At 52.6% G+C, this 578-nt stretch overlaps 1 non-coding gene across 1 annotated transcript; it reads left to right on the top strand.

Annotated features, from left to right (window-relative positions):
• Nucleotides 1–250: 250 nt before the first annotated feature.
• TRNAV-CAC (transfer RNA valine (anticodon CAC)) lies at nt 251–323 on the top strand. The gene has a single exon. It is a non-coding gene; the product is annotated as a tRNA-Val (tRNA).
• The last annotated feature ends 255 nt before the right edge of the window (nt 324–578 follow it).

Genomic DNA, 578 nt, shown 5'->3' on the forward strand with positions numbered 1-578 from the left:
ATTCATGGGCTTATGCCACTTTTTGTCATGGTCAGAGCATGAGATATGTCAGGATCAGGTCATCCGACGCCATGTCAGGGGTAGTGAGACGAGATTCGGGTATTAAAGGCTCACCATGTCCCCGGATATCAATGAAGCGCAGTGCACAAAGCCGCGCACCTTGCTTATGTGATAGAATGCCATGGATCGATATCTTCTAATCTTATGTTTCCCAGCAGCCCGCCACCAGCGTCTAAGATCGCCATGCATCGTTTCCGTAGTGTAGTGGTTATCACGTCCGCTTCACACGCGGAAGGTCCCCGGTTCGAGCCCGGGCGGAAACAGGCTTTCGAGTGAAGGTAGGATAAAACGAGGGGTTTTTGTCTTGACTTGCGCAGGTCATAATATTTCGCCATACCGGATCCTGACCTCCACAGCCAGAGCTCTGTAGCTCTCTACCAGAGCCCTCCGCCGAGCCAGCAGCTTTCTGGTAAGTTACCGCATTCGCTCAGTCATGTGGAGTTTGGTTGCTAGCCAGACTCTCCACTCATCTCTACGTTTGGCCCCGCAAACTCGTCCATGACCTGTTGCGGTCTGAG

This window comes from Pollicipes pollicipes, unplaced genomic scaffold (assembly GCF_011947565.3).
Source record: "Pollicipes pollicipes isolate AB1234 unplaced genomic scaffold, Ppol_2.1 Scaffold_6052;HRSCAF=7182_pilon_pilon_pilon, whole genome shotgun sequence".
In the NCBI taxonomy this organism is placed as follows: Eukaryota; Metazoa; Arthropoda; class Thecostraca; order Pollicipedomorpha; family Pollicipedidae; genus Pollicipes; species Pollicipes pollicipes.